The sequence below is a fragment of the Arachis ipaensis genome, chromosome B8 (genome assembly GCF_059453495.1).
Source record: "Arachis ipaensis isolate K30076 ecotype BB chromosome B8, ASM5945349v1, whole genome shotgun sequence".
Lineage (NCBI taxonomy): Eukaryota > Viridiplantae > Streptophyta > Magnoliopsida > Fabales > Fabaceae > Arachis > Arachis ipaensis.
In genome coordinates, this window is record NC_142443.1 from 63,737,347 (window position 1) to 63,747,274 (window position 9,928).

Below are 9,928 nucleotides of genomic sequence, written 5' to 3' on the forward strand. Positions count from 1 at the left end.
TATCTTCATCCAATCAGTCTTACTCCTTTCCATGGCTGGCTTTATGCAAGGGCATCACCGTTGTCAGTGGCTACATCCCCTCCTCTCAGTGAAAAATATGCTCACGTGCTCTGTCACAGCACGGCTAATCATCTGTCGGTTCTCGATCATGCTGGAATAGGATTCACCCTCCTTTTGCGTTTGTCACTAACGCCCAACACTCGCGAGTTTGAAGCTCGTCACAGTCATTCAATCATTGAATCCTACTCGGAATACCACAGACAAGGTTTAGACTTTCCGGATTCTCTTGAATGCCGCCATCATTCTAGCTTACACCACGAAGATTCCGATTAAGAGATCTAAGAGATATTCATTCTAGCTTGTTGCATGTAGAACGGAAGTGTTTGTCAGGCACGCGTTCATAAGGGATAATGATGATGAGCGTCACATAATCATCACCTTCATCATGTTCTTGGGTACGAATGGATATCTTAGAAGCGAAATAAGATGAATTGAATAGAAAACAGTAGTACTTTGTATTAATCCTTGAGGAACAGCAGAGCTCCACACCTTAATCTATGGAGTGTAGAAACTCTACCGTTAAAATTACATAAGTGAAAGGTCCAGGCATGGCTGAATAGCCAGCCCCTCTGATCTAAGAACCAGGTGTCCAAAGATGTCGAATACAATAGTGAAATGTCCTATTTATAATAAACTAGCTACTAGGGTTTACAAAAGTAAGTAATTGATGCATAAATCCACTTCTGGGGCCCACTTGGTGTGTGCTTGGGCTGAGCTTTGAGTGTTGCACGTGTAGAGGTCCTCCTTGGAGTTGAACGCCAGCTTTTGTGCCAGTTTGGGCGTTCAACTCTGATTTTGGCTCCTGGCGCTGGACGCCAGATTTGGGCAGAAAGCTGGCGTTGAACGCCAGTTTACGTCGTCTATTCTTGGCCAAATTATGGATAATTATATATTGCTGGAAAGCCCTGGATGTCTACTTTCCAACGAAATTGGAAGCGCGCCATTTCGAGTTCTGTAGCTCCAGAAAATCTACTTTGAGTGCAGGGAGGTCAGAATCCAACAGCATCAGCAGTCCTTCTTCAACCTCCGAATCTGATTTTTGCTCAAGTCCCTCAATTTCAGCCAGAAAATACCTGAAATCACAGAAAAACACACAAACTCATAGTAAAGTCTAGAAATGTGAATTTAACATAAAAACTAATGAAAACATCCCTAAAAGTAACTAGATACTACTAAAAATATACTAAAAACAATGTCAAAAAGCGTATAAATTATCCGCTCATCACAACACCAAACTTAAATTGTTGCTTGTCCCCAAGCAACTAAAAATCAAATAGGATAAAAAGAAGAGAATATACTATAAATTCCAAACTATCAATGAAACATAGCTCCAATCAAATGAGCGGGACTTATAGCTTTTTGCCTCTTGAATAGTTTTGGCATCTCACTCCATCCATTGAGGTTCAGAATGATTGGCTTCTATAGGAACTCAGAGTTCAGATAGTGTTATTGATTCTCCTAGTTCAGTATGATGATTCTTGAACACAGCTTCTTTATGAGTCTTGGCCGTGGCCCTAAGCACTTTGTTTTCCAGTATTACCACCAGATACATAAATGCCACAGACACATAACTGGGTGAACCTTTTCAGATTGTGACTCAGCTTTGCTAAAGTCCCCAATTAGAGGTGTCCAGGGTTCTTAAGCACACTCTTCTTTTGCTTTGGACCTTGACTTTAACCGCTCAGTCTCAAGTTTTCACTTGACACCTACACGCCACAAGCACATGGTTAGGGACAGCTTGGTTTAGCCGCTTAGACCAGGATTTTATTCCTTTAGGCCCTCCTATCCACTAATGCTCAAAGCCTTGGGATCCTCTTTATTTACCCTTGCATTTTGGTTTTAAGGGTTATTGGCTTTTTGCTCTTGCCTCTTGGTTTTAAGAGCTTTTGGCTTTTTCTGCTTGCTTTTTCTTTCTTCTTTTTTTTTTCGCCTATTTTTTTTTTCTGCAAGCTTTGTTCTTTGCTGCTTTTTCTTGCTTCAAGAATCATTTTTATGATTTTTCAGATTATCAAATAACATGTCTCCTAGTCATCATTCTTTCAAGAGCCAACATATTTAACATTCTTAAACAACAACTTCAAAAGACATATGCACTGTTCAAGCATACATTCAGAAAACAAGAAGCATTGTCACCACATCAATATAATTAAACTAAGTTCAAGGATAAATTCGAAACTCATGTACTTCTTGTTCTTTTGAATTAAAACATTTTTCATTTAAGAGAGGTGATGGATTCATAGGACATTGATAACTTGAAGACACATTTACTAACTACTAATGATCATGTAATGAAGACACAAACATAGATAAGCACACAACATAGAAAACGAAAAAAACAGAAGAAATAAGAGCAAGGAATGAATCCACCTTAGTGATGGTGGCGTTTCCTTCTTGAGGAACCAATGATGTCCTTGAGCTCTTCTATGTCTCTTCCTTGTCTTTGTTGCTCCTCCCTCATTGCTTTTTGATCTTCTCTTATTTCATGGAGCATGATGGAGTGCTCTTGATGTTCCACCCTTAATTGTCCCATGTTGGAACCTAATTCTTCTAGGGAGGTGTTGATTTGCTCCGAATAGTTTTGTGGAGGAAAGTGCATTTGAGGCATCTCCGGGATCTCATGGTGATGAGCTTCATACGTCTCTTGAGCTCCATGAATGGGCTCTCTTGCTTGCTCCATCTTCTTCTTAGTGATGGGCTTGTTCTCTTTAATAAGGATATCTCCCTCTATGTCAATCCCAGCAGAATTGCATAGGTGGCAGATGAGGTGAGGAAAGGCTAACCTTGCCATAGTGGAGGACTTGTCAGCCACCTTGTAGAGTTCTTGAGGTATAATCTCATGAACTTCCACCTCTTCTCCAATCATGATGCTATGGATCATGATGGCCCATTCTATAGTAACTTCAGACCGGTTGCTAGTGGGAATGATTGAGCATTTAATGAACTCCAACCATCCTCTAGCCACAGGCTTGAGGTCCAATCTTCTTAGTTGAACCGGCTTGCCTTTGGAGTCAATCTTCCATTGAGCTCCTTCTACACATATGTCCATAAGGACTTGGTCCAACCTTTGATCAAAGTTGACTCTCCTTGTATAGGGGCGTGCATTCTCTTCCATGTTTGGCAAGTTGAACGCCAACCTCACATTTTCCGGACTAAAATCCAAGTATTTCCCCCGAACCATTGTAACATAGTTCTTTGGATCCGGGTTCTTACTTTGATCATGGTTCTTGGTGATCCATGCATTAGCATAGGACTCTTGAACCATTAGGATGCCGACTTGTTGGATGGGATTTGTTAGAACTTCCCAACCTCTTCTTTGAATTTCATGTCGGATCTCCGGATACTCATTTCTTTTGAGTTTGAAAGGGACCTCGGGGATCACCTTCTTCTTGACCACAACATCATAGAAGTGGTCTTGATGGGCTTTGGAGATGAACCTTTCCATCTCCCATGACTCGGATGTGGAAGCTTTTGTCTTCCCTTTCCCCTTTCTAGAGGATTCTCCGGTCTTAGGTGCCATCAATGGTAATGGAAAAACAAAAAGCTTATGCTTTTACCACACCAAACTTAGAATGTTGCTCGTCCTCGAGCAATAAAAGAAAGAATAGATGAAGAAGAAGAAGAAATAGAGGAGAGGGAGAGTGGGAAGTGTTTTCGGCCAAGAAGGGTGTAGAGGGGTGTGTTGTGTGAATTTGATGAAGAATGGAGGGCCTTATATAGGGAAGGGAGGGGGGGTTAAGGTTCGGCCATATGGGTGGGTTTGGGTGGGAAATTGGTTTTGAATTTTTGAAGGTAGGTGGAGTTTATGAGGTAGGTTTATGGGGAAGAGTGGATGGATGTGAGTGGTGAAGAGGTGATGGGGAAGAGAGTTTGAGGTGATTGGTGAAGGGTTTTTGGGGAAGAGTGTAGATGGGGTTGTGTGAAAGAGAGTGGTGAGAAGAAGTGAGTGGAGGTAGGTGGGGATCCTGTGGGGTCCACAGATCCTGAGTGGATCCTGTGGGGTCCACAGATCCTGAGGTGTTCAAGGATTTACATCCCTGCACCCATTAGGCATGTAAAAATGCCTTTGCACACAACTCTGGGCGTTCAGCGCCAGGTTGGTGGCCATTTTGGGCGTTCAAAGCCCATTTGTGTGCCATTTCTGGCGTTGAACGCCAGAACCATGCCTGTTCTGGCGTTCAGCGCCCAGAAGCTGCCCATTTTGGGCGTTCAGCGCCAGAACCATGCTCTGTTCTGGCGCTGAGCGCCAGACAGATGCTCCTCCAGGGTGTGATTTTTCTTCTGCTGTTTTTGATTCTGTTTTCAATTTTTCTATTTATTTTGTGACTCCACATGATCATGAACCTATAAAGACATGAAAAACAATGAAAATAAAAATTAGATAAATAAACATTGGGTTGCCTCCCAACAAGCGCTTCTTTAATGTCAATAGCTTGACAGTGGGCTCTCATGGAGCCTCACAGATGTTCAGAGCATTGTTGAAACTCTCCAACACCAAACTTAGAGTTTGGATATGGGAGTTCAACACCAAACTTAGAGTTTGGTTGTGGCCTCCCAACACCAAACTTAGAGTTTGACTTTGGGGGCTTGGGTTGACTCTGCTTTGAGAGAAGCTTTTTATGCTTCCTCTCCATGGTTGCAGAGGGAGATCCTTGAGTTTTAAACACATGGGAGTCCTCATTCCATTGAAGGACTAGTTCACCTCTGTCAACATCAATCACAGCTCTTGCTGTGGCTAGGAAAGGTCTTCCTAGGATGATGGATTCATCCTCTTCCTTTCCAGTATCCAGGACTATGAAATCAACAGGGATGTAAAGGCCTTCAACCTTTACTAACACGTCCTCTACTTGTCCATATGCCTGTTTTCTTGAATTGTCTGTCATCTCTAATGAGATTTTAGCAGCTTGCACCCCATAGATTCCCAGTTTCTCTATTACAGAGAGGGGCATGAGGTTTATTCCTGAACCAAGGTCACACAGAGCCTTAAAGATCATGGTGCCTATGGTGCAGGGTATTATGAACTTTTCAGGATCCTGTCTCTTCTGAGGCAATGTCAGTTGATCCAGATCACTTAGTTCATTGATGAACAAGGGAGGTTCAACTTCCCAAGTATCATTGCCAAATAATTTGGCATTCAGCTTCATGATTGCACCAAGAAACTTGGCAGTTTGCTCTTCAGTAACATCCTCATTCTCTTCAGAAGAGGAATACTCATCAGAGCTCATGAAGGGCATAAGGAGGTTCAATGGAATCTCTATGGTCTCTAGATGAGCCTCAGAGTCCTTTGGTTCCTCAGAGGGAAGCTCCTTATTGGTCACTAAACGTCCTAGGAGGTCTTCCTCCTTGGGATTCACGTCCTCTCCTTCCCTTACAGGTTCGGCCATGGTGCTTATGTCAATGGCCTTGCACTCTTCTTTTGGATTCTCTTCTGTATTGCTTGGGAGAGTACTAGGAGGGATTTCAGTGATCCTTTTACTCAGCTGGCCCACTTGTGCTTCCAAATTTCTAATGGAAGACCTTGTTTCATTCATGAAACTTACAGTGGCCTTGGATAGATCAGAGACTAAGTTTGCTAAATTAGAAGTATTTTGTTCAGAGTTCTCTGTCTGTTGCTGAGTGGATGATGGAAAAGGTTTATTATTGTTAAACCTGTTTCTTCCACCATTATTAAAGCCTTGTTGAGGCTTTTGATCCTTCCATGAGAAATTTGGATGATTTCTCCATGATGAGTTATAGGTGTTTCCATAAGGTTCACCTAAGTAATTCACCTCTGCTATTGCAGGGTTCTCAGGATCATAAGCTTCTTCTTCAGGAGAAGCCTCTTGAGTACTGTTGGATGCAGCTTGCATTCCATTCAGACTCTGAGAAATCATATTGACTTGCTGAGTCAATATTTTGTTCTGAGCCAATATGGCATTCAGAGTATCAACTTCAAGAACTCCCTTCTTCATAGGCGTCCGATTACTCACAGGATTCCTTTCAGAAGTGTACATGAACTGGTTATTAGCAACCATGTCAATGAGTTCTTGAGCTTCTGCAGGCGTTTTCTTTAGGTGAATGGATCCACCTGCAGAAGTGTCCAGTGACATCTTTGATAGCTCAGATAAACCATCATAGAATATATCCAGGATGGTCCATTCTGAAAGCATGTCAGAAGGACACTTTTTGGTCAATTGTTTGTATCTTTCCCAAGCTTCATAGAGGGATTCACCTTCTTTCTGTCTGAAGGTTTGAACATCAGCTCTAAGCTTGCTCAGCTTTTGATGGGGAAAGTACTTGGCTAAGAAAGCCGTGACCAGCTTATCCCAAGAGTTCAGGCTGTCTTTGGGTTGAGAATCCAACCATAATCTAGCTCTGTCTCTTACAGCAAAAGGGAAAAGCATGAGCCTGTAGACTTCAGGATCTACTCCATTAGTCTTAACAGTATCACATATCTGCAAGAATTCAGTTAAGAACTGAAAAGGATCTTCAGATGGAAGTCCATGAAACTTACAGTTCTGCTGCATCAGAGAAACTAATTGAGGTTTCAGCTCAAAGTTGTTTGCTCCAATGGCAGGAATGGAGATGCTTCTTCCATGTAAATTGGAATTAGGTGCAGTAAAGTCACCAAGCATCTTCCTTATATTATTATTATTTTCGGCTGCCATCTCCTCTTCCTTTTCGAAAATTTCTCAAAGGTTATCTCTGGATTGTTGTATTTTAGCTTCTCTTAGTTTCCTTTTCAGAGTCCTTTCAGGATCTGGATCTGCTTCAACAAGAATATTCTTGTCCTTGCTCTTGCTTATATGACAAAGAAGAGGGCACAGAAAAATAATAATAATAATAGAGATCCTTTTTTTTTTGAATAGAGGGAGAGATGTTAGTAGATGAATAAACAAATAGAAGGAGATGAGAGAAAAGAAAATTTTCGAAAATAATTTTTGAAAAGGAGTTAGTGATTTTTGAAAATGGTTTTTGAAAAATGTTAGTAATTTTCGAAATTTTTTTTTAAATCAAAGATTAAAAAATTAGTTAATTAAAAAGAAATTTTGAAAAAGAGGGAAGATATTTTCGAAAATTAGAGAGAGAGTTAATTAGGTGGTTTTGAAAAAGATAAGAAACAAACAAAAAGTTAGTTAGTTAGTTGAAACAAATTTTGAAAATCAATTTTTTTAAAGATAAGAAGTTAGGAAGTTAGAAAAGATATATTGAAATCAAATTTTTGAAAAGATATGATAGAAATTAGTTTTGAAAAAGATTTGATTTTTTAAAAGTCACAATTAATGGGTTTGTGTGTTCTAACTCTAAAACCATGTTCCAAAATTAATTTTCTCAAACAAGTTCAACCAAAAAAATTTAGCTCCAATTAGTGGGGTGCCCTAAAATAGTTTTCTTGGAAAAGAAATCATTAGTTCAACCAAGTGATTCTAGTAAAAAGTGGTTGGATGACAAATAATTCATCTAGTTCATGTGCATCCAATCACTTGACAAGCATAGGTAAGATATATACAAACTCTAGATATATTTACAAACAACTACTATGCAAAAAGTACTTAAATGCAAAAACTAACTATAAAATACAAATTATCCTAATTAACAAAAGAAAATTGAGATTTAGGTGTTGAAGAGAGTGGTCATTACCTACGGAAGTCAGTCACCGACCTCCCCACACTTAAAAATTTGCACGGTCTCCTGTGCCATCAATGATAAGCAAAGTGGGTCCAGAATTGCCATTTCCAATGGCCATAGGATGGTGAGACAAGGGAGCCTCCATGTCTACCTCTTGATTGCTTTCCTTGCCATGATCCGAAGTAGACTCCGGAGTGTCGGGTTCCTCAATAGGTGGGTTGGTACAACCGATGAGCTTATAGTAGAGCTGATGGGTCGGCAGTATCTGCATGTGGGTTTTTATCTTTCCACTTGGTTGCAAGGTGAGGCTTAATCTATTTCCCATGCGGGATCTTCTTTCTTTGCCTCATCGATGCAGTTATCCATCTTTGGCCGCTTAGAAGGTGGCAAATTAGTGCTTGACTTTGAAGCCTGTACTTTAGTGACCATTTTTTGAGTTGCCCCTTTTGTAGGTATCTTCTTGGAAGCCTTTTCCTTTCCTTTCTTGGTGGCCATCCGGAAAAAGAAGAAAAAGAAGAAATATTAATCTCAGACAGATAAACACCGGAATTAAGAAAGTGCAAGCGAGAATTAATGCCAAAAATGAGTAAAGTGTCTTAAATACATGGTAGCTACAACATTTAAGTGAGACATCAACAAGAGCATTAAGGCAAATCACTAGCACTAGATGCAAGAGTGAAAGAAGTATATAAGTATAAATCATGAAAAGAGTAATCTCAAGTATTGGTATCAACAATGATGAACATATGCAAGAATGGTGAGAATCATGAGAAAATTATTAGCTCAAACTAACTCCAAGATAGTGAAGCATAAAAATTGGAAGATATGAGAGAGGATTAAACCACTAATTCTTGCATGATGCCACAAGAAATGCAAGTGTTATGAAATTTGATCATGAAAAATAATAGAAAATGAGATCAATGCACATAGACTGCAAGTGTTATGAAAAAGAAGCATTAATTCAAGTGTGTTATTGATTCTTTTTCACAAACACTCGGTGTGCATACTATAAACAACAAGCAACTTGACAAAATCCAAGTGTGTAGTGTACCCAAAGTAAAATGCCAACTACCACAGCAACACAAAACAATATAAAACAAATCAAGAAATACCAAAATATTCCACCAATTTATAAAAATTTAATTTGAAACTTCAACACCAATGCAAGAACATAAGAGGAAGAAAAATAACTATGAGTAAGCTACAAATAACAAAACTAAAATGCAATTAAGAACAATTAAAGTATTTAAATGCAACAAACAAAAGGAAATTAAAAAGAAAAAAGACATTGAGAAGTGGAACCTTGGGAAGAAGGAGAAGAAGATGAAGGTAAATGAAAGAAAGAAAAGGGTAAGAAAAACGGAAAGAAGAAAAATAAGAGAGGAGGTGAGACCGCCGGAGGTAGTGGTCACCGGTGGTGGTCCACTAGATTGGATAGGGAGATGAAATGTGATGAGACAAAAGGAGAAGAAGAAAGAAAGAAAAGAAGGAAAGAAGAAGAGAAGGAAAGGATCAGGGCAGCGCGCTCCTGTAAGTTGAATCCGCAAAGTGATGCGTGCGCGTCGTCCACGCATACGCATGGGAAGCAGAAAAAAGAGTGTCATGTGAATGTGCCAGTCACGCGTACGCGTGAGGGCTTCTGCGCCTCGCATCACAGTAGCACGGTCCTGGTACAACTCACTGTCCAGGCTGTGCTGTAGTATGGTTTCAGCATGGATTGGGCATCATTAGAATTTGGGCGTTGACGCGTATGCGTGGGGCACGGGTACGCGTGACCAGTGCCCATGCCCGTAGCACCCCTCCTGCATGGCCCCATCACAACTCACTGTGTGGACCATGCGGTAGCATCATCCACGCACCATTCTCGCATGATGAATTTTCGAGGGCACACGTACGCGTGGGTCAGGCGTATGCGTGACAAACCTTTTTTTTTGAAACAAAAGTAAAAGCAATTATAGCATAAAACACCTAGAACATAATGGTATCAACCAAAATAGCTAAACTAACCAAGCTATCGACAAAGAGAGTCTCATAAAACAATTACAATTCAAACCCAACTAAGCTACTTAAGAAAATCAATCAAAGATTCTAAAACTAAGTAAAAGAAATTATAGACAAGGAAGATCATACCATGGTGGGGTGTCTCCCACCTAGCACTTTTATTTAAAGTCCTTAAGTTGGACAATTGGGGATGCCCTTGCTATGGTGGCTTATACTTGAATTCTTCCTTGAATCCCCACCAATGTTTGCATTTCTAATAGCC

General features: G+C 40.3%; 1 non-coding gene across 1 annotated transcript; it reads left to right on the forward strand.

Annotated features, from left to right (window-relative positions):
* The first annotated feature begins 6,200 nt into the window (after nucleotides 1-6,200).
* Nucleotides 6,201-6,308, forward strand: LOC148548347 (small nucleolar RNA R71). Its single transcript, XR_015897309.1, has one exon. It is a non-coding gene; the product is annotated as a small nucleolar RNA R71 (small nucleolar RNA).
* Nucleotides 6,309-9,928: the final 3,620 nt, after the last annotated feature.